The following is a 27029-nucleotide window of genomic DNA, read 5'->3' as shown; positions in this document are numbered from 1 at the left end:
TGCATCCACTTTTATTCCAGTCAGAAATTTAGAACAGGTCATTTATGCCTGCATGTAGCCACATAAACATGAAAATGACTTTTTTTAAAATTATCCACTCTTTCACTAGCATTAGATCTGTCACCAAAACAGGGAAAAGATGGTAAACCTCAAAAAGAAGAGCATAATTTGTAGAAATAAAGAAATGTAGAACATATCATCCCTGTTTTAAATGGATGAAGGTGACTTTAGTGGCCCTCTGATGTTTCACACTTTGCACCAGCATGCACAATTTTGCACGAAATGTCTATGTGGCCAAATTAGTGTGTACAACTTAAGGTGCCATATATAGAATTTGGGGGTAAACCTTTAGTGGGCTCTCAGTATGTCTTCAACTGCACTCCTATAGTGGAATCTTAGGGATTGATATTCAGTCAGAGGCAGCGAGCGCATTTTAGCCACCGGCGGCATTTTTCGCTGATAATCAATGCCAGGCCATACCCAGACACCGTCATTAAATATCCAGGTTTATGCAGCTGGCTATCTCTTATGCGGTTAAGTGAGATAGTCAGTGCTTAACTGCATAAGAGACACTGCATAAAGATAGGACTGACTTTTATGTGATCTGATTTGACTTCTAAACTTTGGTTAAGTGTTGAGTATTGGCACTCAACCACAAAAGTGCCAACATCCACCCCCAGACCTCCCATAGAATAGCTGGCTTTCAGTTTTGCCGTCTGCTCTGATATTCAGCAACTCTATCTGGTTAAGTGCCACTGATATCAGTGGCTAGCCCTGCAGAAGTGATTTAACTAGCCAGGAGCCATTTCCGGCCAGCTAAATCACTTTGAATATTGACTCCTTAGTTTATATGCACTCTTTTTCTCTTTCAACAAACTGTAGATTGAAGGGAAATATTTCAAGCATTTCCTTGTTCATACCTCCATAGGTTTACTACAGGGCAGTTCTACAAAATGTGCTGGAGGGGATACTTTATATAAGTAACTTTTTGATGATTAAATACAGCATGTGTTATTCAGTGAGACTAAATATATGCAGAGTTCTAAGGAATGGGTTCAACTTATTGCAAGTAAATTTGAGTTTGACAGGTGTTAGCTGTACAAATGGTTAAAGTGAACCTTTTAAAGAGAGAAAAACAATCAAGAAAGAAACTGCATGAAAGGATAATTGCTTTCTGTAACACAAATGTACGGTAGCGTACATACAATAATTGCTGTATATAACTAAAAAAGCTAAGGAGTCATAAGTGAGCCACATTGGACAAGATTAAGCTGACAGCAGAAGCACTGTGGTGTAATTATTAAGACCTGTATGAAAAGTAAATTGCTTTAAATACTTGTCAAGCAACAAAGAAAGCAGCACCAGGAAGAACGAGCTACACATTAAGGGGGAGATTCTACATATGGCGCCTAAAAAATCGGTGCTGAAATCAGTGCCGACTAAGCGTATTGTATGATTGACGCCTAGATTTAGCTGCCGATTATAGAATATGCTTATTTGATATTTCAGCGCCTAAATCTATGCACATGCATGTATCCCAACAAAAATGTGGTGTAAATCCCAATGCGTAGGTTTAGGCGCACTGGGCCATGTTCTAACTATCCCCCTTTTGCCTGCGCAAATTAGAAGTTGAATGCACATCATTACAGAATATGCTCAGTGAGTTGTGTACCTAAATTCTAATCGGTGCCAATTAGTGCTCATTATTGCTTGTTATCAGCGCTCATTAGCTTGTTAAATTATATGCATTGTTATAGAATCCGTGCCGATTTTTAGGTGTGCTATATAGAATCTGGGGGTAAATGGAGAAAGCCAGAATTCCTCAATCACAGCAAATGGTGTAGATACTAATAGTCCAAAGTCTTTCTGTGTTTATTGGGATGTAAAAATTTCTTTCCAAGAGGTTTGCTACCAAATACAGCAAATTGCTAAAAAAATATTCAGGTTAGATGAACCATTTAAAAAAAAATGTATTTGATGAAGAATCCAAAGTTGATCCACATAAATTCTGAAATGACTGGGGTAACATGAATGAGGGCGGGCCCTGGATCCAGGATAAACCAGGCCCACCCACAATGTTAAGGTGAACAAAAATAATACTTTATTGAAACTGCTAGATATAGGGGTCCTGTTAGCTTCATAGGGAAGGGAAAAATAGAATAAACTAGCCCTTAGATGTAAGAAAAATCCTCTTGTGGTCCTGCTCCTGATGGGCCACAGCATACACTAATGTCTCTAGTCAACAACCTTCACCAGGGTCAGGAATACAGTTCTTAAAGGTCCCAAGTTGAACCTGGCCTACCTGCCTGGCACAGTTGCAGTTCAAAGATAAGTGGAGAGGCATACGTAATGTGCCCTTGTTGCTTTCCTCTGGGCCTCTTTAACCTGGCTGTGTTCATAGCTTTTATACTTCCTGGACCATGTACTCCTGGCTCTACCCCTTAGGTGTCACTTCCCTCCTGATCAGGACTGTGCATTTTATGGTGGCTCTGACACTGTGAGGGATTCTACTTAATAGGAAGTGGTAACATCCTATAGACTCCTTCACATATCCTCCTCCTGAGCTCAACCATGGCAGTTGAGCACCTGATGTTACATCTAAAAAATGAAGGGTTGGAGGCTGAGGAACCACTGCATGATGTGTGCATTTGACTCCTTGTGATGAGCCATCCATTTGAGGGGTTTTTTGTTATGATGAGTAAGAAGTGATGTCCCAGGAGATAATACTGGAATGTCTCCAAGGGCCACCTGACCACTAGGGTTTCCTTTTCAATTACTGGACAGTTTTGCTCCCTAGGAAACAGCTTCCAGTGTAGGCCATAGGGTGTTCCTTGCCATCCACTTCTTGTGCTAAGACTGCCCTGAGCCCAACAGTTGATGCATCTGTCTGTACCATAAAGAGCCAGAAGTAAAGGCTAACCGGCACTGGCTCAGAGTACATGGCATTCTTCAGGGTCTGGAAAGCAGTGTCCGGTTTGGATGTCCAATGCACCTTCTCGGAGACCTTCTTCTGCAAGATGCAAATTAGTGATTTTGCTATCTCAGAGAACCCTGGAATGAAGCATCAGTAGTATCGAACAAGTCAAATGAAGGCTTGCATTTGCTTCTTGGTCTTTGATACCAATATTGATGTGATTGCTTCCACCTTCTGGACCTAGGGTCTCACTTGTCCTTTCCTGACAGAGTACCTGGACCTCCTGTCCTCCCAGGAAGCATTTCTTAGGTTCACTGTCAATCCAAGCGTCTGTAAACTATCCAGTACTGCTACTACCTGGATTAAGTGGGTTTTCTAGTCTTTGCTGTAAATCACTGTTGTCCAAGTAGGCAGCCATGTAACTGCCATGTGGCATTAATAGGTGATCAACAAGGTGCTGAAATGTTGCAGGACCCCTGTGAAGACTAACAGTATCATAAACTAGAACAGACCTTGGGGCGTCAAAAAGGCTGTCTTCTGCTTGGTCCAATGTTGAGATAAACTGGGCCCTTCCAAGCCTTTCTATAAGCTCATCAACCCTTGGTATCGGGTAAGCTTCCAGTTTGGAAACAGGGTTCACTTTCTGGAAATTAATACAGAACTGGATGATCCCATCTGTTTTTGGCACCAGCTCAATTGGGGACAACCAATTACTGGTGGATTCCTTAATGGCCTCCATTTCCAACATCTCAATGACCTTCTTCACCTGGTCCTACTGCTGGGCTTTTGGAATCTAGTACAGGCATTGTTGGACCACCACTCCTGTATCTGTGATGATATCATGGGATGCAAGGTGTGTTCAGCATGGCATGCTGGATAACATTTCATAATTCTGGCAGACTAACTGCTTCAATTCAGTTTTTTTGTGTAGCTGAAAGCTGATCCTCAAATGGAACTTGCAGTGGTTCTTCTAGTGTTGGCACTTTGGGCCTGAGAACACCCTCATGGACTAGTACCACAGTCACTGGAATCCATCACTTTAATAAATTGACATGGAAAACCTTGGGCTTATTTCTTTTGTCTGTTTGAGTCACCTTGTACTTGACAGGTCCTGTCTTCTCTATTATCTCATAAGGCCCTTGCCACTTGCATAGCAGCTTGTTCTCTGATGAGGGCAGAAGGACTAGAACTCTGTCCCCCAGCTAGAAGGTTCTCTGGATGGCCTTAGGATTGGGTCTGCCCCCACTTGGACCTTCTCTAAGCAGAGTTTGGCAGCCTTGCCTGCTTTTACCAATCTTCCCTGCATGGCGAGCATGCATTCTGCCTAATTCTTCCAAGGGTTAGGCTCTTCCTCCCAGGCTTCTCAAGTAATATTTAGGTCTTCATCCATATAACAACTCAAACAGAGAGAATCCTGTCAAACTAGGTACCTCATGAAAGGCTACAGAGGAAATTGGAGGGTCATGGGACAGGAGGAAATGTCCTAATGTGGATTAAAAACTGGTTGAAGGATAGGAAATAGAGAGTGGGGTTAAATGGGCAGTATTCACAATGGAGAAGGGTAGTTAGTGGGGTTCCTCAGGGGTCTGTGCTAGGGCCGCTGCTTTTTAATATATTTATAAATGATTTAGAGATGGGAGTAACGAGCGAGGTAATTAAATTTGATGATGACACAAAGTTATTCAAAGTTGTTAAATCGAGACAGGATTGTGAAAAATTACAAGAGGACCTTACGAGACTGGGAGACTGGGCGGCTAAATGGGTGATGCATGTGGGAAAAAAGAACCCAAATTATAGCTACGTCATGCAAGGTTCCACGTTAGGAGTTACGGACCAAGAAAGGGATCTGGGTGTCGTCGTCGATAATACACTGAAACCTTCTGCTCAGTGTGCTGCTGCGGCTAGGAAAGCAAATAGAATGTTGGGTATTATTAGGAAAGGTATGGAAAACAGGTGTGAGGATGTTATAATGCCGTTGTATCGTTCCATGGTGCGACCGCACCTTGAGTATTGTGTTCAATTCTGGTCGCCGCATCTCAAGAAAGATATAGTAGAATTGGAAAAGGTGCAGCGAAGGGCGACTAAAATGATAGCGGGGATGGGGCGACTTCCCTATGAAGAAAGACTAAGGAGGCTAGGGCTATACAGCTTGGAGAAGAGACGGAAGAGGGGAGACATGATAGAGGTATATAAAATAATGAGTGGAGTGGAACAGGTGGATGTGAAGCTTCTGTTCACGCTTTCCAAAAATACTAGGACTAGGGGGCATGCGATGAAACTACAGTGTAGTAAATTTAAAACAAATCGGAGAAAATCTTTCTTCACCCAACATGTAATTAAACTCTGGAATTTGTTGCCGGAGAAAGTGGTGAAGGCGGTTAGCTTAGCAGAGTTTAAAAAGGGGTTGGACGGTTTCCTAAAGGACAAGTCCATATACCGCTACTAAACGGACTTGGGAAAAATCCATAATTCCAGGAATAACATGTATAGAATGTTTGTACGCTTGCCAGGTGCCCTTGGCCTGGATTGGCCGCTGTCGTGGACAGGATGCTGGGCTCGATGGACCCTTGGTTTTTTCCCAGTATGGTATTACTTATGTACTTAACTCTGGGGCACCTCCCAGACAACAAACAGGATATATGAGAGCCACTGCTATATCCCAGTTCTTCCAGTCCTCCATCACAAATTTCCTCATTCATCTTCTTGAGAGTCTTGTTGAATCTCCTTAAAAAATCCTCAGTGGTACATTTAACAAACCATACAAAGATAATATCTGTCTACATGTAAGGTAGGAAATGGGATATTAATTCACCACTGTATGATATATGTTTAATTATAATCACATTTAAAACAGCGGTAAAACAGTGCCCTTAATATGCCCTTGCATGAGTCTTTCCCGTGTGCAAAGGCCATTTTTACCACTGGAGTAATGTCAAATTTCCTATTTTTTTGTATTCCTATTTTTTGTCTTCACAGGGGTCCTGCAACATTTCAGCACCTTGTTTACCACCTATTAATGCCACATGGCAGTTACATGGCTGCCTACTTGGACAACAGTGATTTACAGCAAAGACTAGAAAACCCAGTTAATCCAGGTGGTAGCAGTACTGGATAGTTTACAGATACCTGGATTGACAGCAAATCCTAATAAATGCTTCCTGTTGCTATTAGCACGTGGCCATTATTTAAGCAGTAAGGGCTCACCTACTAAGTATATGCTAATCAGTTAGCGTACAGCAATGTAGCGGTGCTAACTGATTTGCACAGAATGCACCCACTCCCTGCCCACTACACCCTCCCACAACAACAAAAAATTATTTTTAATCGCATGGGTAGTGTGCGCACATCCTGAAATAACTGCGGGACGCCTCAGCGCGCCCCCATTGTATGCCATTTTTTTGCTGTGGTATGTGCTTTTTGCAGCTTTGTAAAAGGGCCTCATAAGTTTTTGGATGAACCCCAAACTGAATCACATGTCCTACCATAGCTATAATGGTTATTCTCTGTGCCAAGTACATATGTTGTAAACCGTAATACATTGTATTATATTCCAATAAAAATATATTTATAAGTATGAAATTATTATTATTATTATTATTATTATTATTTATTGCATTTGTATCCCACATTTTCCCACCTATTTGCAGGCTCGATGTGGCTTAGAGATTTGTTATGATGTAGTCATTCCAGGATATCTTATACAGTTGGTAGTGTACAAAAATTAACTAAAGGAAGAGAGAAGGAAGGTGTTAGGCAGGATAGTATAGAAGGTGGACTTTCATAGCTGGGTGGTTAGTGAGGTAGTTTGTAAGGCTGTGGGTTCTCTTTGTAGGCCTTGTGGCTATGGGTTCTCTTTGTAGGCCTTGTTGAAGAGATGTGTCTTCAAAGATTTGCGAAAGTTGGTTATTTCGTCAATAGTTTTCAAGGCTGTAGGCAGTGCATTACACAACTGCGTGCTCATGTAAGAGAAGGTGGTGGCATGTGTCAGCTTGTATTTTAGTCCTTTACAGCTGGGGAAGAGCAGATTGAGAAATTTGTGGGATGATCTTGTGGCGTTTCTGGGAGGCAGGTCCACGAGGTTTAGCATGTAGATTGGGACGCTTGCATGAATGATTATGTGTACAATCGTGCAGATCTTGAACACAATGCGTTCCTTGAGTGGGAGCCAGTGAAGTTTCTCTCTTAGGGGTTTTGCACTTTCATATTTAGTTTTTCCAAATATGAGTCTGGCGGCGGTGTTCTGGGCTGTCTGGAGTTTTTTGATAGTCTGTTCTTTGCAGCCAGCGTACAGTGCGTTGCAGTAGTCTAGATGACTTATTACCATTGACATGCTTTGAAGATGAAGTTATGATGATGATGGGTACTTTTAGCCCACCACTCTCCCTAAATTTAGGTTCAGAGTGGGTTAACAAAGTGGAAATGTAAATACAAATCACATATACCAGTGTTTCCCCAGGTCCAGTCTTGGAGTACCCCTTGCCACTCAGGTTTTCAGAATATCTGAATACATACAAACTTGATTTGCATACACTGTCTCTATTATATGCAAATCTCTATCATGCATATTCATTGTGGATATCCTGAAAACCTGACTGGACTTGGGAAACACTGACATATACCAAAAGCAAAAACTGTTTATAACAGGTATTCTGAAAATAAATACGTTTTCAGACATACACACACAAAAACATCTATCTATCTATACTCAATTCACTAAGAACATTTGCAAAATATATGAGAGAAAAAAGAAGCTCCTCTATTGCCGTGGTCAAGGTTGCTATTAGGGAAAGGGGATGGGACTTGATATACTTCCTTTCTGTGGTTACAGTCATAGTGGTTTACATATTATATACAGGTACTTATTTTGTGCCCGGGGCAATGGAGTGTTTTAAGTGACTTGCGCTTTGATGTAAACGAACAACACTTTTCATTACTGACTTATGTCCTATATTTCATTAGGGGGGGGGTCTTTAACTAAAGATTAGCTTGAGTTATCTGCTGCAGAGCCCATTGGAATAAAATGTCATTTAGTAAAAGAACCCTTAGATTTGCTACTTTCATAGAGAACTCTTTCTAGTTCTCGGGGTAAAGCTTAATGTTGAATAAGCACTGCTTGACATTTGCTATACCTTCACATACGTGATAGGCCTGGTACTTACAAAAGAACATCTGTCAGAGCTAGGAATTCAAATTGATTTTTTTCTTATTTACTTTATGACTACTCATACAAATAGCTTGGCTTTGAAATCTTGGTAGCATCCTCTGATATTCCAAGAAGCCTTTAAATTTCATATCAATTCACTTACCATACTGAGAACAGCCATATAAAAAAAAACATTGCTACAAGTTCTTGAATATGTGAATTCACAATAACTTTCAAGTGAATATCAGCTGGTAAGTTCACTGGAAAGGGGTTTACATCACTGAAACATGAGATGCTCCACTTTCGAGTATGATAAGTTGATAAGCATTCCAAATATAATGAGTGGGTGCAATATTTAGGAGTCCTTTTACTAAGGTGCACTAACGGATTTAGTGCGTGCCGATGATTAGTTTGCGCTAAATGATAAGATGTCCGTTACATTCCTATAGGCATCATATCATTTAGCAAGTGCTAAATCTGTTAGCCTACCTTAGTAAAAGGACCCCTTAGGTTGGAGGTATGTTTGAGGAAAAATAAAAAGTTTCTTAATTTAGGGGTCCTTTTACTATGGTGCGCTGAAAAATGGCTTGCGGTAGTGTAGGCTGGGTTTTGGGCATGCTCCGATCCACTTTTCAGTGCACCTGTAAAAAAAGGCCTTTTAAAATTTTTGCCGAAAATGGACGGGCGGCAAAATCAAAATTGCGCGTCCATTTTGGGTTTGCGACCTTACCGCCAGCCATTCACCTAGCAGTAAAGTCTCATGCGGTAACCGGGCGATAATGACCTATGTGCGTCGAATGCCACTTGGTGCGCGTCCAATAATAAAAATTATTTTCCGACCGTGAATATCGGACGCACACTAAAAATGAAATTACCGCAAGAGCCATGCGGTACCCGGGTGGTAACTCCATTTGGGTGCACGCTGGGTGCATGTAGACGCTTACGCGGCTTAGTAAAAGGGCCCCTAAATCATTTCTTGGTTGATAATCAATGAAAATAATATACCTGTCCTGGGATTTTTATTCACTCATGAATGAAATTGAATATTAAATCCACACATCTGAAAATGTAGAAATCACAAGCTGATCTACCTACTACTACAACTACTATTTATCATTTCTATAGCGCTACAAGGCATATGCAGCGCTGTTCACCATACACAAAAAAGACAGTCCCTTCTCAAAGAGCTTGCAATCTAGATAAGACAGGTAAACAGACAGAACAATTAAGGGTAAGGGGATAAATAAGTGAGGATAAAGGACAGGGCAAGTGAGTAGTGGTTGGGAGTCAAAAGCAGTGGTAAAGACCTATATAATATTCTAATAGGTCTTTGAAAACATCTAATCAAGAGGGAGGCAGGGTTACATATTCTCAATGCATGGATAAGATGGTGGAGGGAAGAAGGGATTAGATTTGTTAGGAATTGGACAACATTCTGGGGAGGGGGTACCACCTATTCCAAAAGGATGGACTCCACTTAATCAGAATGGTATCAGACTGTTGGCACTAAGGTTTAAAAAAATAGAGCTACTTTTAGATTAGAATTTGGAGGAAAGCTGACAGTTGTGCAGTGATGCATGGTTTACAATAAGGTGTTCTAATAAGTTACTGGCAAAATACAGAAATTAGAAAACCTATAGAACTACAATAGCACTTGCTTGCTTCTATAGACGAGCATTATAATAATACCATACATGCATGTTGATCTCCCTATAGTCCTGGAAATGAAAAGGCACACATTTTCACTGTGGGTTGTGTATTTAAATGCCAGTTGCTACTGTTCAGCCACACGCAGATGAATTTACCCAGCTAATTTTGTGACTGAATATCCAGTTAAATCTTAGGGGTGTGTAACTCAATTTCTTTTTTTTTCCTTTTTGTTTGTTGCATTGTTTCTTTTCGTTTGTGATTTGTTTCATCTACCTAAAAAATAATAAAATATGAATTTAAAAAAGAAAATAAAAAGAAACATGGTGTTAGTTTGGACTCTTGCCCAGCAAGTCCTCTTTCAAAATGGATTTGCTTCTCCATAGGTCAGCAGTATTTTGTAACATGCCCATATAACAAACTGGGTTTACTGCCATAGGAATCAACTCAAATACAACATCTAGAAAAATTAATGTAATATTGTTTCAGATTTTGTACAGACAATGGAATAGCTGAATACTAAGAACTTTCATGGGTCGATATTTAAAGCAAATTTAACCAGCCAGAAATAGCTCTTGGCTAGTTAAGCCACTTATTCAGGACTAACCATTCATTTTCAGCAGTGGTTAGTGCCACTGAAAATATCCAGTTAGCACTGAACTGAAATCTAGCTATTTTGGGGATGTTCTGGGGTGGAGTCAGCACTTGGCCAGTTAAGTGCCAATATTTAGCATTTTAATCAGTCAAGGTAACCCGGACCATATAAAAGTCAGTCCTATCTTTATGCGGTGCCCTATAGCTGGTTAGTGCTGGATATTGCACTTAAATAGCTATGCCTTAGCTGGCTTTGCAAACCTGAAAATTCAAAACTAGTGCCTGGAAATGGTCCAGCATTGAATGTCCGAGTTTAAAGCTGGCAGCAGACATCATAACACTGATCGCCACCAGCTAAATATCGTGTCTTCAGTTTTCAATAGACCCACAGGGTATGGGGCTATCAGATTCAGGGAAAGTGTAATTATTAGAAAGACATGACAATTACTTATAGGGCCATATCTAGGGAGTCAGCACTGCATACTAAACAAGAGAGATTTTATCCTCAATCTGCCCACTTCTATTCTTTGGCCATGAGCCCTGAGACCACTGCTGCTGCAGAACTCCATTCCCTACACTGCACATGGTGCTCTGACACAACTACTTTCATTCTACTCAATGGTCCCCTCATATCCTCCAATCAGACAAAAGTGGTTCTTAATATAGTGACCATTTCTTGTAAGGAGTTGGTCCAATCTTGCAGTAATCTTGGAGAAAGCACCAGGACGCTCAAAATCTAAATGCATGGAAGACATCTCAGAGAAAGTATAAATATGCTATCAGACAATCCAAGAAACTTTACTATAAATCTAAAATAGGCCCAGATTACAAAGATTTGAAACAACTCTACTCTTTAGTTAACAAACTAACGGATACTACAGCGCTCACATCTGTTAATAAAGGTATTCCACCTGCTGCAATTTTGGCCAAGTTTTTCAAAGACAAGCTCATAAAATTAAAGAATTCCCTAAGGCAGAGCAGTTTGTGTGTAAGTGATTTTCTTAGTGCCCTGGAACCGAGTTTAGGCGAGCACCCAGCAGACCGATCATTCTCTCTCTTCGCAGCTCTTACAGTAGATTCTGTCAAACAGGAGGTCCACAGGCTATCCAGTAAATTTTGCAAATTAGATGCTTGTCCAAACTATCTACTCAAATGTGATCCTTGTTGCTTCATATCTGATTTGACGCTGCATCTTAACTTCATGCTTGGTATTGGCTTGTTCCCTGAAACTTCTGGAAACATCCTACTTACCCCGATTCCCAAAGATGTCAAGGAAAACAGCCAGGATCTTGTAAACTATCAGCCGATAGCATCTATTTCACTTTTCGTGAAATTAATGGAGAGCATGGTATACAAACAGGTCAAGGAGTTCTTGCACAAATTCAATATATTGCATGAGTCACAGTCAGGATTCTGTCCACTCCATAGTACTGAAACTGTGCTTGTCACCCTCCTGACCAACTTTAAAAAGGAAATAGCTGTTGGAAAGAGAATTCTGCTTTTACAATTTGACATGTCTAGTGCTTTTGACATGGTGAGCCATGGCATCCTGCTTCAGCTCCTTGACTACTTCGGTCTCAGTGGAAATGTATTAGCATGGCTGAAGGGTTTTTAACCACCAGATCATACCAAGTTAGCTCTAACTCAAGCCTATCGCCTCTCTGGAAAGCAAACTGTGGTGTGCCTCAGGGCTCACCGCTTTCCCCAACACTCTTCAACCTAATGTTGGTTCCTCTGGCCACAGCCCTTTCCAAACTAGGTCTCAACCCATTTATTTATGCGGATGATATCACTATCTCTATTCCTTTTAAAACAAACTTTAGCGAAATAGCCAGTAAAATACAGCTTGGGTTGTGCAAAATGCTGGATTGGGCCAACACTTTTAAATTCAAATTCAATGCTGAGAAAACACATTGCCTCATCCTCTCCACTCCCTATAACAAGTTTACGACCTCCACATTAATCACGCTTGAGCTTGTCTTACCGATCTCCGAGTCTCTAAAAATATTAAGTGTAACAGTTAACAGGCACTTAACTCTGGAGCAGCAAACAAACTCTACCACCAGACAAATGTTCTTCTCTCTTTGGAATACTTTAGGGAAGTATTTCAAAGTTTAATTCAGTCTTTCGTCCTTAGCTGCCTTGATTACTGTAATGGGATATATGCAGGGTGCAAGGACATGCTTCTGAAAAAATTACAAACTGCCCAGAACACAGCTGCTAGGCTTATTTATGGTAAATCAAGATTTGAAAGCTCAAGACCGCTGCGTGAGAAACTGCATTGGCTCCCTGTCAAGGACCGAATAACATTTAAAATTTGTGCACTGCTGCATAAAATTCTCTATGGTGAGGCCCCAGCGTATATGGACACCCTTGTCAGCTTACTACCTCGTAACTCTCACAGATCAGCTCGCTTGTACCTAAATCTGCATTACCCAATCTACAGAGGCCTCACGTATAAAACCACCTACGCTTCCACCTTTTCCTATGTTAGCGCACAACTGTGGAATGGTCTACCTAAATTTGTGAAAATCACCCCGATCATCCGACCTTTAAAAAATACCTTAAGACCTTCTTATTCAGGAAAGCTTATGCTCCTGACCCGCCCTGCACCGCTGTCTATTGAATTCCATTTCTCTTTTCACATTTCCCCACCTCTGCTATTACTTACTAGCCTCTTTCACTACAATGCCATTTACTGTTTGTTGTAGACTTGATGTATGCTTTCTGTAAATTCCTGTAAGCCACATTGGGCCTGCCCTTGGGTGGGAATATGTGGGATATAAGCACTATAAATAAATAAATATCACAAGACTGGCCTACTTCCTTGCAAAAGAAGGAAGCAGATGCTCTATCAAGAATAACGTTTTTGTTTTTTTAGCTGGGGAAGAAGACTGAGTAGGCTTCCTGCACTAGAGATACAGTGGTGGAAATAAGTATTTGATCCCTTGCTGATTTTGTAAGTTTGCCCACTGACAAAGACATGAGCAGCCCATAATTGAAGGGTAGGTTATTGGTAACAGTGAGAGATAGCACATCACAAATTAAATCCGGAAAATCACATTGTGGAAAGTATATGAATTTATTTGCATTCTGCAGAGGGAAATAAGTATTTAATCCCTCTGGCAAACAAGACCTAATACTTGGTGGCAAAACCCTTGTTGGCAAGCACAGCGGTCAGACGTCTTCTGTAGTTGATGATGAGGTTTGCACACATGTCAGGAGGAATTTTGGTCCACTCCTCTTTGCAGATCATCTCTAAATCATTAAGAGTTCTGGGCTGTCGATTGGCAACTCGCAGCTTCAGCTCCCTCCATAAGTTTTCAATGGGATTAAGGTCTGGTGACTGGCTAGGCCACTCCATGACCCTAATGTGCTTCTTCCTGAGCCACTCCTTTGTTGCCTTGGCTGTATGTTTTGGGTCATTGTCGTGCTGGAAGACCCAGCCACGACCCATTTTTAAGGCCCTGGCGGAGGGAAGGAGGTTGTCACTCAGAATTGTACGGTACATGGCCCCATCCATTCTCCCATTGATGCGGTGAAGTAGTCCTGTGCCCTTAGCAGAGAAACACCCCCAAAACATAACATTTCCACCTCCATGCTTGACAGTGGGGACGGTGTTCTTTGGGTCATAGGCAGCATTTCTCTTCCTCCAAACACGGCGAGTTGAGTTCATGCCAAAGAGCTCAATTTTTGTCTCATCTGACCACAGCACCTTCTCCCAATCACTCTCGGCATCATCCAGGTGTTCACTGGCAAACTTCAGACGGGCCGTCACATGTGCCTTCCGGAGCAGGGGGACCTTGCGGGCACTGCAGGATTGCAATCCGTTATGTCGTAATGTGTTACCAATGGTTTTCGTGGTGACAGTGGTCCCAGCTGCCTTGAGATCATTGACAAGTTCCCCCCTTGTAGTTGTAGGCTGATTTCTAACCTTCCTCATGATCAAGGATACCCCACGAGGTGAGATTTTGCGTGGAGCCCCAGATCTTTGTCGATTGACAGTCATTTTGTACTTCTTCCATTTTCTTACTATGGCACCAACAGTTGTCTCCTTCTCGCCCAGCGTCTTACTGATGGTTTTGTAGCCCATTCCAGCCTTGTGCAGGTGTATGATCTTGTCCCTGACATCCTTAGACAGCTCCTTGCTCTTGGCCATTCTGTAGAGGTTAGAGTCTGACTGATTCACTGAGTCTGTGGACAGGTGTCTTTCATACAGGTGACCATTGCCGACAGCTGTCTGTCATGCAGGTAACGAGTTGATTTGGAGCATCTACCTGGTCTGTAGGGGCCAGATCTCTTACTGGTTGGTGGGGGATCAAATACTTATTTCCCTCTGCAGAATGCAAATAAATTCATATACTTTCCACAATGTGATTTTCCGGATTTAATTTGTGATGTGCTATCTCTCACTGTTACCAATAACCTACCCTTCAATTATGGGCTGCTCATGTCTTTGTCAGTGGGCAAACTTACAAAATCAGCAAGGGATCAAATACTTATTTCCACCACTGTAAACAGGAATGGAGAGGAAGCACAGTGAGAGCTTATGTGAGGATGATAGTGAACACAGTAAGTGCTTGTGGGGTAGGGTGAGAGATTGTTTTGTAGAGGAGCACAATGAGAACTTTGCTGGAAGTGTAATGAGTGAGCACAATACGAGATTTAATGGACGCAAGAGAGCACAGGGGAGAAGGAGTTCAGTGAGAGCCCTTGGCACAGAGAGAGCACAGACAGAACCTTCCAGGGATAACGGGTTATGGGGGAAAGCCTTTTGAAGTTTAATAGAGAAATGTCAGTAAAGAGAGCTCAGGATTGAGTAAGGGGTACAAGTAAGGTGTACAAGGAGAATGGGAGAGAGAACTAGGGACTAAGGGAAGGAGAATCAAGGATGGAGGGCTAGGTAAGAGACCTACTAATTGGGTGGAGGGAAAGGGAGAAAGGACCTATAGAGGAGAAATGAAACAAGAATGGAGATAAAAAGGGGGAGAAAAAGAACCCTGGATAGGAACAGGTAAGAAAAAAAAATCCAGGAAAATAATATATTGGTAAGAGAATAAGGTATGGAGGGTAAAGTGTAAGCGAGAAAAGAGAAGACACTTAGAAAGGAAAGGGAAGAGAAGGAAGGACAGAAGGAAGAGAAAGTATTACAATATGTACTCTGAAGAAAAGAGATAGGAGTAAAAGAATGAAACAGACAAGAAAAATGAATACCAGAAAGAAAGAAAATAACAAAAGGAGCATTTGCAAGACCAGAAAGTTTGTGTGTGTGGGGGGAGGGGCATGTTCAGCTAGAAAATCAATCCACAGATACCAAAGATTGCACACTTGCATCATATTTTTCAGAATATTGATAATTTATTGGTGTAAGATATCCTAGAACCTAGTTCAAAGACTGTCATGTCTCCCACATAGAATTTGCTTGTTGGGAACAGTTGAACTTTTTACTGATTTAACTTTTTCTGGTGCAGAATTCATTCTCTTGCATGCAGGACATACCTGCAACACTAAGACTTATTAAATGTAAACCGCTCATAACAATCACTTTTGAGCAGTATATCATTTTAAGTAAACTTGAAAAAAAAACCTATCATTTTCTATATGTATTACATTAATACCCCTCTCAACACAATGCAATCTTATAATATGCACAAATATGCAGTATACTGTAAGCATTTTTAATAAGAAAGAGATGTAGTACTAGAACTGTGCATATTTGCACATCTTTTAATACAAGATGGTATGAAATATTTCAGACTGTAAGTTACAATATATTGTTTGTAGTTTTTATGTTAAAATGATACAGAACACAAAATAGTGGCTGTCGCTACTTTGTGTTCCAAAAGCTTACTTTGATGTAAACTGCCTATATCTAGATTCTTTGTAAGTAATTGTCTAGGTTTCTCCATTTCAAAGGCGCTAAAGTTTCGGCTGTTTCTCTCTATCATTCTCGTTACCTGGGATCTCAAAGCTTTGAGGGTTGCATCAAACATGAAGCCTGTTCTTTCAGTGCTGTCTCAAGGCTTGTCTAACAAAAGAACCTTATGCTCCATATTGCTCACTGTGTCAAATGATTGTTGGACAAAATGCGTATTTTATGCCGTTTTATATAACCAAGCTAATTTAGCAAAATCACTCTTGTGTGTAGTTTCTTTTAATTCATATAGGAATAAAAAAGAAAAACAGTGCACTAATGGGCAAAGAACAGCAGGGGCTGCATTAGAGTTGCACAAGGCATAATCAGAAAAGTAAAAGAGGTAATAAATCCACATCCAGCATGCACTGTCAAGGCAGTAGACTCACAATGCCCACATTCTTATTAGGAAATTTATCAGGTTATAACCATAGTTGCCGAGTAAGGAGGGGCTCAACATATAAGCAACCACTCCTTATTGCTGTCTCCCCTGATGAAGATGGGGAATTATGTTATCTGTTCAGTGATTGTATTTTTGTAGTTTGCATTTTGTAAGGATTTATCTTCTCTTCTGATGTTTGGAAGCAGTCTTTGTAACTTGCCTGAAACAGAAACTTGTAGTGCATCCTTAGGCTTGATTCATCCAAAGTTTGGGACTGAGAAGTATCTCCATCAGAAAGCTTTAGTGAACGAAAGCAGCCGGATCTATTGTTCAAAAATATGACTCAGAGGCCTCAAGTAGCTCAAAGTGTTAGAAGCAAAAGATAGCAAGGAGGAGAATTCTCTATGGAGCCAAAGTCCAAACCATACAGCAAGAGTAGGGAAGAGCCAATGGACTTCCAGTACTAAAAACAAGGATGACCCCAAAATTTAAAATGCAAAAATGTATTAAGAGGCCAATGAGACTCAATTTGGAGCTGTGTTTTGGCAATACAATGTCTGCTTCAGGATTCAATATATCTGATGAACACTGTGCTCTCAGAATTGTGCAGCCTCTGTGAGTCTAATAACTCTCAAATGCAACTGAAAAGGTTCAAAGAAGAGCAACAAAAATGATAGAGGGGATGGAACTGTTCCCATATGAGGAATGGATAAAGAGGTTAGGGCTCTTAAGCTTGGAAAACATATGGCTGAGGGGGGATATGATTGAGGTCTTCAAAATCCTGAGTGATGTGAAGTTTGTGGAGGCAAATTGATTTTTCACTTGTTCAAAAAGTACGAAGACCATGGGACACTCAATGAAATTGCATGGAAATACTTTTAGAACAAATAGGAGGAAATATTTTTTCGCTCATAGTTAAGCTCTGGAATCCATTACCGGAGGGTGTGATAATGGTGATTAGCATATCTTGGTTTAAAAAAGGTTTGAACAAGCTCCTGGTGGAAAAGTCTATAGCGTGCTATTGAGGTAGACATGGGGTTGCCACTGCCTGCCCCAGGATTGGTAGCATAGAAAGTTGCTAATAATTGAGTTTTGCCAGGTACTTGTTACCTGGTTTGGCCACTGCTGGAAGCAGGATGGACCATGGGTATGACCCAATATGGCTATTGTTATGTTCTTATGTAAAAGTGAGCATACACTTTATAGAATTTCATAAATCACAACAGTGGTAAAACAAAACAAAAAAATAAAACAAGCACACAAAAAATAGGACAGCAAAAACATCTACTCTTTTGGTTAAATTTTCCTCTGAAATTGAGAAAACCACTATTCTTAAAATGTATTTCTCAAAAAAATCTGAACCCTTCTATGGTCAACAAATTTACATGTTTCGTCATGTTTCCAGGCAGACATAATTACTTAGAAAGCAGGTACTGTAGCTAAAACCTAGAGTTTGGGCTGTGGGGACTTTTTTCCTTAAATTTCCCTGTAAATACCTGGTTCAGTATGGAAACAATAGCTATACTTTTGTGGATTCTTCTCAGTTAGAATAGTTTATTTCCGATAAACCGGTGCTTACTGAACAGGTTTCTTAAGGTATTATAGTTTTTGAGGTTCATGGAGTGATAAATGAAAATAGTAATATTTGCCTTTTCTGCTCTACAGAAATTTTTGTTTTTCCTTTTGTTTTATTTCAACTCGCTTGTTTGTCTACAGCAGTTTCCTTGATGTTGTCTAAGCCTATGTATTTATTTAAGTCTTTGGTTTCTACATGACTATTATTCTAGGATGTTTCTTTACATTGTATGGTAATAATAATAATAATAATAAAACAACAACAACAACAACAACATACCCTCCTTCTTTCCCCTGATCCCTTTTAACCTATTAATATTTCTCCACAAAAGACAGGAATGATCCCTGGTTACTCATGATTTGCCAACATGAGTATTATAAATGGTGTGTAGACCAAAGCTGGTGATATTCGCGCCTTCTGTCTCGCTGCACCCTACGCCTAGAATAAACTTCCTGAGCCCCTACGTCTTGCCCCATCCTTGGCCACCTTTAAATCTAGACTGAAAGCCCACCTCTTTAACATTGCTTTTGACTCGTAACCACTCGCCTCCACCTACCCTCCTCTCCTCCTTCCTGTACACATTAATTGATTTGATTTGCTTACTTTATTTTTTGCCTATTAGATTGTAAGCTCTTTGAGCAGGGACTGTCTTTCTTCTATGTTTGTGCAGCGCTCCATACGCCTTGTAGCGCTATAGAAATGCTAAATAGTAGTAGTAGTAATATTATATGAAGGAAATTAACAACAGCATTGATCTGCAGTCACAGTGGGTCTTTTACTAAAGATTAGCATGAGTTATCTGCAGTAGGTCCCATTTTATTCCAATGGGCCCTACTGCAGATAACTCGAGCTAATCTTTAGTAAAAGACCCCCACAATTTCTAACTGCATTGGCAGCACAGGAGTAACTAGGGATCTCCCCTACTCTGTGGTAAGGCATTAATGATATTAGAGGACCTATGAAAAAAAGGGAGGGTATGTAAGAGAAGGTCATAGAGTGATTTTAGTTTATTTGTAGCAGTGGTAGTCTTATTATATTTTATGACACAAACAGAATAGCATTTAAAGGCCCTTTTACTAAAGCATAGCATTTGCATCCTATTTTATATCTATGGGTGACATGACACATACCCCATAATTCTGTAAAAGTCACCAAAAATTGTGTGCACAAATTAAACATGCAATTTAATTGAATAACAAACCAATTATTACCAATAATTGGCCTTTTAAGAAGCAATTATTGGTCCTAATTGAAATGTATTAACTTATATGCATATTAATTTAGTCATGTGATCTATTCCTAAATTTTACACATGTCCCCAGAATAGGGGGTGTGGGAATGGGAGGGTCATGGTGTTTTGGGTGTGGAGCATAGGTGTGGATTCCTGTTATGTGCAAAATTATAGAATAAGGAGGTTCCATGTTTAAATTTCATGGGTGCAAATGGATGTGTATAAATTTACAAGCGAACCCTGTGTTTACACACTATTCTATAAGTTGTGCCTAACTTTAGGAGCAATTTATAGAATAGCGCTTGTGGTTTTTTTCTGCGCTGATTTTTGTTAGGCACGGTTTATAGAATTCATACTTTAGTGCATGCTGATGTCTGTTAGCATGCACAGAGCTTTAATAAAAGGGCCCCTAGTTTGGTATTCTTTCATTTTAATTTAAAAGTACAAATGGAAACAAAATGGGTCGTTTTGTTAAAATGTACTGTTTCCACTACAGAATAACTGTATGGGCTTCTTTTACAAAACCACGCTGGCGATTACTGCGCGGCAAATGAGAGGAAGCCGATAGGAGGAATTTAATGGGCTTCCTCTCATTTACTGCGCAGGAATCGCTAGCGTGGCTTTGTAAAAGAAGCCCTATCTTTGTTCCCTGTAGGCTGGTTTTCTCCTATCTTTCTTGTCCTACCATTGTATCTCTGTTTCCTACTGTTGACTTGCATCAGTAGAGATCCATGTGGCTTAACTGGTTTATTTTCTTCTTAGTGTTGGCGTTTCTGCACATTTTTGTCTTTCAAGAATTTGTTTTGTAACATGAAATCACATTAAAAAAACATGGCGCATTTAATTTTCAAATGAATGCGCATCCCTAACAAATTCTGAGCTGCACCCTCAGTCACAATAGCTCTGCAAATCATCAGCCTTCCTTATCAATATACATTCTTTTCTTAAGGTTATTCCTAACAAGATGTAATCTGTCTTTTTTATACAAATTGCCAACCTCAAACTCCATTCTTGTGGATATATTTAACATACTTAGCTTTCATGCCTCATTAACATAGTAATATGACCTGTCTGCTTAAAATTCTAGATGGTGGGAGAACTGATGGTGAAAGCATATGGTTAAGAAAGCAACAGAAACAATGATTTAAACTGCACCATTTGTTATCAAAAGTGCTCATCTGATGAAGCATTAAACACGATCGTTTAATTTGTTCCAAACTTTTCCTTCATATTTTTATACTAATGAACTTCTGGGATGAGTGACCAAACGAAGCTAACTTTTCAGGTATGGTGTTAAGGTTGTATCTTTCCTAAGAGAGAAGTGTGAGGCATTTCAATTTATAGCAGAAGAACTGGCAAGGTAAATGAGAGAGAGAGAGAGAGAACGAGAGGGAAGGAGCAGCTGAAGGGACTCACAATTATCCTCACAGATATGCACTGTGTCTGCGTGCACTTGGGAACTGGAATGATTCAGGATCAAAAGAGTGACTGTGGATTTTCTTCATGTGCATTTAAAAAGGCACAGCTTTAATCGTATTCACAGCTACAGAAGGGAATGCTAAAAGTTCAAACAGTTTTGAAATATATTGCTGTACAGTATATATGCCCAGGACAAAGCTTTCATTTGGCATATTTATTTGATGGTCATTGGCTGACTCACGTGGGTAGCATGAGCAATCATCCTAACTTGGGGACCTCAGCGGTCATCTTGCTTGACCATACTTTGTGAGAGCCCTGGCTATGAGGAAAGCAATGCTAACATACTTATAGTGGGCCACTATCCTACTCACATCAAAAGTAGCTGATGATTTTGTACTGGAATCCAAATGATGCACTTTTGGCATAAGGGTGGCATTTCTCTAAAGAGCCATCTAGATTTAGGTGGCAAGAATGTGCTTAGGTGCCGACATTCAAGTCATTAATATTTGGATCTGAAACCTTGCCCCCATTTTACATGCCTCACTTTCCCCCTCATTCCCACACCTAAATAACACCCATTCCCCTCCTCTTCCCCCCCCCCAAGTATCAATGTACATGTTAAGATCTTAAATACAGTAACTTAAACTAAACCAAATTTAATACAAGTTTGGAAATAATTAGGCTGTAGGTTTGTTTATTAAGGAAATAACATGATAACCAATAACATAACAGAATTTAAACACGTCCAATAACATAACAGATAACCAAATTAACATAACAGAATGCCCTGCCCCAGCTACTATAGTGCAGTTCAATAAAGTTCCTGTTCCTTCATCGCCCCACCATGACAGGAAAAGCATAAGGATACGACATGGACCCCCATGCCCTTTTAACTGGGTCACTTGACCCTACTGCCATCTGGCTCATATAGCCTCAAATCCATCGCTCATCCCCCAGATGAGCTAAAGTTCCATATACAATATACCACCAAACCCATAACACTACTCCTAATTCCCCATCCCCACCTCATCTTTGAGAAAGGGGAGGATGGGCAGGTAAGCAGCCTCTGAGGATCAGGATGAAAACCCTGATCCACAGAGGTATTTGCCTTAAACTTTGCCCACAGACCGCTCCGGGTCTTTACCATCCAACTCTTGGGCCTACTACCAGCAGGAAAATGATTTTTAAATCAAAGCCACCCTATCACTCTTTGAGCCCCTCCCCTCAACCCTTCCCAGCTTGCCATCTTGAACGCCTCTCTACCCACGGGTCAGGATCATGTAAATGAGGTCCAGCCCAAAGTTAAACTCGTCAATTGAGATGAGCACTCAGACTGAAAAATACGTGAATAGGTTGACCATTTTCTGACTACACACTATTCTGTAAACACACGTCAGTATTCCGTGATGCATACTTTGCAGGTGAGTATTCAGATGTGTGGAGTTAACCTCAGTGTTGCAAATGGACTGACCAAACAGGAATAAAGGAAATAAAAATGAGTCTGCAAAGCATGGGGATGCCTGAAAGAACAAACAAGTAACTGTAAGTAAGCACTGTTATCTTTGCTCTTTGCCTACAGTTTTGCTGTTTTGTGACTTTTGTCCCATTTTGCTTAAAGATATTTTTAAGTAAACCTTTTGCTTCATAATGCAGTTCTGGTTTGCACTGAGTTATTGAGTGCAAGTGGAGAGACTGGATAGATTTGTCAATGCTCCTTCTCCTCCCCTCTAATGCTCCTGGCCAGTTAAATAGTGTTTAAGTACGTAATCATGGATATTCAGTTGGAGATAACCGGTTATCTCCCATGGAATAGCCCAGTAAGTGGCTAGCCACTAACTCCTGATTCTATAAAAGTTGCCAAACATTGCACACGTGCGCAATTTAATTGAATGATAAGTCAAATAGCACAAATAATTGTTTTTAACAAGCAATGATTGGCGCCAATTAAATTAATTAACATATACACGTACATTTTTGCACTTCCTGGAAAAGGAGGCACAGAAATTGGAGGGTCATGAACGTTTCAGGGTAGGGTATGGGTGTGCATTCCAGTTATGCTTCCAATTATAGAATAGGGGAGTTCCGCGTGTAAATCTAAGGGTGCACATTTTCACCACATTTTCGTTAGTGTAAATGGTTGCACCTAGATTTACACATGACCCCTTGCTTACACACTAACACATGCTTACTGCAGCAAAAAATGACTTACCATGGTGCATGACCTATAAAAAAAAAAAATCTGTGCATTTTTGCTCCAATAGTACAAAACAAATAACAACTGCACATATTTATTCAAATAGAATAAATAGGCCATAATTGTCAAATATTATTTCAAAGCATACAACTGAAACTTCACAGCAACCCAGTCACCACATAGCCACACACATATTAAGAGCATATTCTAAATCATTTGGGGCCCTGTTTATTAAGCCGCGTTATAGGCACGCTAGCGTTTTTAGAGACACCCATAGGAATATATGGGTGTCTCTATCATTTAACAAATGCTAATTTTAGCATATGCTAAAAACACTAGTGCACCTTAGTAACAAGGGCCCTTGGTCTGCTAAATGGGCTATTTGAAAATTGCCTACTCTTCCTATTGGTAAAATATGCTTAAATATGGTTCTTTAAGCTTGTATGGTGGTTAGGGCCTATATTTTTGCTTTCACTGCTTTCCCACCCCTCAGAAACTGTCACCCTAAGTGACCACCTAGTTTTCATAATGTTTAATCCAGCCCTGCCTACAGTTCTCCTTTCCTATACCCTGGAAAGCATAGATTAGCTGGTGCTATGCGGCATATCAGAACATGGTGGGACAGGAACAACAGCTCCTGTCCCCATCAGATGCTCTCTGTTGTGAAAGGGATAGGGATTTCTTGGGGTATCCTTGGGGTTAGAGGACCTCCAGAGAAGGGGGAACAAAGTTTCTTCTCCCTTCAGAAAATAGGAAAAGGAGGGTCTTTAGAGAGGGAGTGGCTAGAAGTACTTATGTTTCAGTCTTCAAATTATTTATTTATTTAACACATTTCTAGCCTGCCCATCTAAGAAACAGAACAGAGAGGGTCCAAAGCACAAACCACAATCCAAAACACAAAACGAAGTACCAAGAGCCTTCAAAAATGGGACAAGTCCTTTTATTCTATAGTGTAGTTTGAGCTTGTATGTCAAAAACTCAATCTTGTACATCAATAACCCGACATGGGCCGTGTTTCGGCACACAGCACCTGCATCAGTGACCAACTTTTAATATTACATTGATTAGCATTTGACATGATGCAATAATACATCTTAAAAATATATTAATGTTATCTATTATAGAACAGGCATTATTGGTAGCTCACTGATTGGCAGTTTACTTCAAAGGGCTATTTCTAATATAAGAACAGTGGAAAGAATGAATGAAAGAGCAGGCTTTTAAAACCTTTAAGAATATTTTGTGGTTTCATCAGGCAACATAAAAACCTTTGTCATTTGTCTTTATTTTTAAAGATATTAAAAGGGATGTGAACATCATGGTTCAGCATTTCCAAGTTTTGAGTGTGTAGTTAATTATACAATTAGTGCTCTAGACATTCATTTGTCTCAGTTTACGTATAAGCAAAGAGGCAAGTTAGGCAGTCAGGATGCAAATTCTAATGCACTAATTTGTATTTTTGCTGCTATATATAAATATCACTGATATTTGTTGGAAATGATTGGATGTGTCAGATTGGTTCATTTAGCCATTTCAGACTACTTTCAATGAGATAGGTGGTTAACACACAGTCACGCAAACAATTAACACTTTCATATTTTTCCACTGCATTGCATTTCATTAATTTTAAAAGTGTATCAGGTATTGTTATGATTGAGGAGACAGGGAGATAGAAAGTGGAGCAATATGGTGATGGTGCTGACCATTTGAGCCCAGGGTGTGATTCATTTTACCTTCCATTACAATGGGCAAGAAGGGAGAATGACAACAATGAGCTGGAAGTGTTGTTCCTGAGGCTTTGGGGGTGGGTCCACTTAACGGTTTTCTGCAGCAGGACTCTGAATCTGCTCAGACTGGTAGAGAAGCAACTGGGAGTTCTGCTAGGAAATGGAGAATCAGCATCTACTCAGGCCTGAGATGTCACTCATAGCCCAGAGAACCTCCTTGCCCCCTTGTGTTGTTAGGGGAAAGGTGGGAGGAGCAACAGATTGTTGCTCCTCCCGCCTTTCCCCTAACAACACAGGGTGGCAAGATTGTTCCATCTCTTGCTGGTGGCTCGAGACTCCTGGATCAGGGAAAGCATACTCCAGGTGTGGAAGCCAGTTCAACAGTGTTGGTATCTTGAAGCTGTGGAGATTTCATTGTCTTCTGCTCATGATCTTTCTTTACCTTCTGGAAAACCACTCTAGATAATCTGAAGAAAAGATTGATCAATACAAAATGCAAGGTGCTCAGTTGAGAAACTTGTTTGAGATATCCTCTAAGCATTCTGTTAAGTTAGCTAAGCAAGAGAAAAAAAAAATGAAAGCTTTGAGTTTAGCTATGTCTAAATTGAAAATTTAAGATGTAGCCTTGATGAAAGTCAATATGGCAATTCATAGAAAAGAGGAAGTTGTGGAGAATGTAACATCAAAAAATGTGAGATTTATTAATTCTCCAAAGGTGAATGGTGTGTCTCCTAGAGAGATGTAGGAAAAATATATGAAGAAGGTTTTGAAATTGTCCTCTTTACCTACTCTGACATAGGTGGTAAGGGCTCATATTCCTGCACTTACCGGTTAGTGTATGCTAATGTAGATGTGCTGTTTAGCACAGGAATGCCCACTCTCTTCCCCTCCCCCCCGACACACCCCCTGAAAAAAATATTTTTAGCACACACAAATTTGGTAGCTACTGCAGGATGCCTAAGCACCTTGGGCCCCTTTTACAAAGTGGTGGTAAGCCCATTGCAGGCTTACTGCTCACCAAAAAGGAAGTACCTCTGGGTTACCGCAGCAGCCCGGCTGTAGTTCCCATCCCCAGTGTGCCATCATATCCAGCCTAAAGTTTTTGTAGCGCTGGTAGGTACCCGGAGGTAATCGGGCAGTGCCACATGCTGCCCGGTTACCGCTGGGTTAGCACGGGAGCCCTTACCGCCACCTCAATAGGTGGTGGTAAGGGCTCCCCCCAGGAATGTCCATGCAGCAAGTGCTTCACTTGCAGCATGTCCGTTTTCTGAAAAAAATAAAGACCTACTTTTTACCCGCTGCAGGTAAAGGGGGCCTCGGCGCACATCAAAAACACATGCCGACGCCAGCACAGGCTCCCTTTTGCGGTAGCTTGGTAAAAGGGACCCTCTACGTGGAATGCCATTTTAAGCTGCATAGGTGCACATTAGCATCTAATGTAACGTAGTAAAAAGGTCCCTAAGTAAACTGTCCTAATTTGGCAAACTAGAGGGGCATAATCAAACGGCACCAGCCAAATCGATGGCCGCCCATCTTCAGGGCCGGCTCCGTGAGAGGGCGGAGCCAAGCGTATTTTCGAAATATGCTTGGCGCCGGCCAAATCGCTCGCTGAGTTTAGAGCAGGATTGCCAGGTTTACATGAGATGGCCAGCTTCATTTTCCAGCCATAATGGAAACCGGGCCTGGCCATCTCAAACCCAGCAAAATGCAAGGCATTTGGTCATGGGAGGAGCCAGCATTTCTAGTGCACTGGTCCCCCTGACATGCCAGGACACCAACCAGGCACGTTAGGGGGCACTTCTAAATATTTTTTAAAAAACCAAAAATAGGTGCCAGGAGTATAGCTCCCTTACCTTGTGTGCTGAGCCCCCTAAAACCCACTCCCCACAACTCTACACAACTCTACACCACTACCATAGCCCTAAGGGGTGAAGGGGGGCACTTACATGTGGGTACAGTGGGTTTTGGGGGGTTTTGGAGGGCTCAATATTTATCACCACAAGTGTAACAGGTAGGGGGGATGGGCCTGGGTCCACCTGCCTGAAGTGCACTGCACCCAATAAATACTGCTCCAGGGACCTGCATACTGCTGTCAGGGAGCTGGGTATGACATTTCAGGCTGGCATACAGGCTGGCACAAAAATGTTTTTTATTTTTTATTTTTTTGGCTGGGAGGGGGTTGGTGACCACTGGGGGAGTAAGGGGAGGTGATCCCCGCTTCCCTCTGGTGGTCATCTGGTTAATTGGGGCACTTTTTTGAGACTTGGTCCTAAAAATAAATGGACCAA

The sequence above is a fragment of the Microcaecilia unicolor genome, chromosome 10, assembly GCF_901765095.1.
Source record: "Microcaecilia unicolor chromosome 10, aMicUni1.1, whole genome shotgun sequence".
NCBI classification, from domain to species: Eukaryota; Metazoa; Chordata; class Amphibia; order Gymnophiona; family Siphonopidae; genus Microcaecilia; species Microcaecilia unicolor.
Note: the sequence above shows the minus strand (reverse complement) of the source record.